The following is a 917-nucleotide window of genomic DNA, read 5'->3' as shown; positions in this document are numbered from 1 at the left end:
GCAACAAAACCCTGAGCTTCCCTTTGCTCTTCAAAAGCAAATTACATTTGGCCAGGAGTTTAGAAACTGGTGTCCTCCTCTGGACCCCCGCCTTTCAATTAAATGGTTAACTAGACTTAGAAATTTTCATTTCTAGGTAAAGACCACTGCACGGGAATTACTCTAGGATGGCACAACTGCAGTAAAGATACAAATGATAAACACTTTCATTTTCAATCGTATTAAGCGACAGTTTTGGAGAGGGCCTAGAGACTGGACAATCCTTGCTGAGTTTCCCCATGCCTTCCAAGAGTAGATGTGATTAATTCAGCCTAGAATCCATTCTCAGCAGTTAGTGGGATCCTCAGTAGTGAGGAATTCAACCATCATTTTCTATGCTCACTAAACTTGCCCCAAAATAAATTAAAAAACAATAAACAAAAAGAGCAATCAGTATGTACTGATTCCATGAGCTTTTATTTAGAACAAAATGGACTTCACACATTTTCATAAGGGTCTCTTCTGGGCTGAAGAACTAGTCATAAAATGTACTGTTATGCTATTATCCCTCAAAAGAAAATTTTGAATTCAATTGTATGTGTCAGTTGGAGATGAATAAATTATAAACATCACAACCCTACTGTGAAGCCCCTGAACTATTTATTTTTACATGAAAGCTTCAAATATTTATGACCCTTATCCTCAATGATCTAAACACACACCTTTAAGAACTGTAATTATCAGCATATCACTGGCTACACAAGAAAAAGAACACTCACAGTCAGCAGTCTGTTATCCCAGGAAACTAGATTCTCTAGAAATCCATTTCTATTGTCTAGGTGGAAGCTGCGAAGTCAGACATCAAAATACTCGAGGCTGAGGCCACACACACATACCCACATACCCACACGAGGAAGAGATACACTAGTTACTCCAGC

The sequence above is a fragment of the Pseudopipra pipra genome, chromosome 1 (genome assembly GCF_036250125.1).
Source record: "Pseudopipra pipra isolate bDixPip1 chromosome 1, bDixPip1.hap1, whole genome shotgun sequence".
Taxonomy (NCBI): domain Eukaryota; kingdom Metazoa; phylum Chordata; class Aves; order Passeriformes; family Pipridae; genus Pseudopipra; species Pseudopipra pipra.
This window is presented reverse-complemented; position numbering follows the sequence as displayed.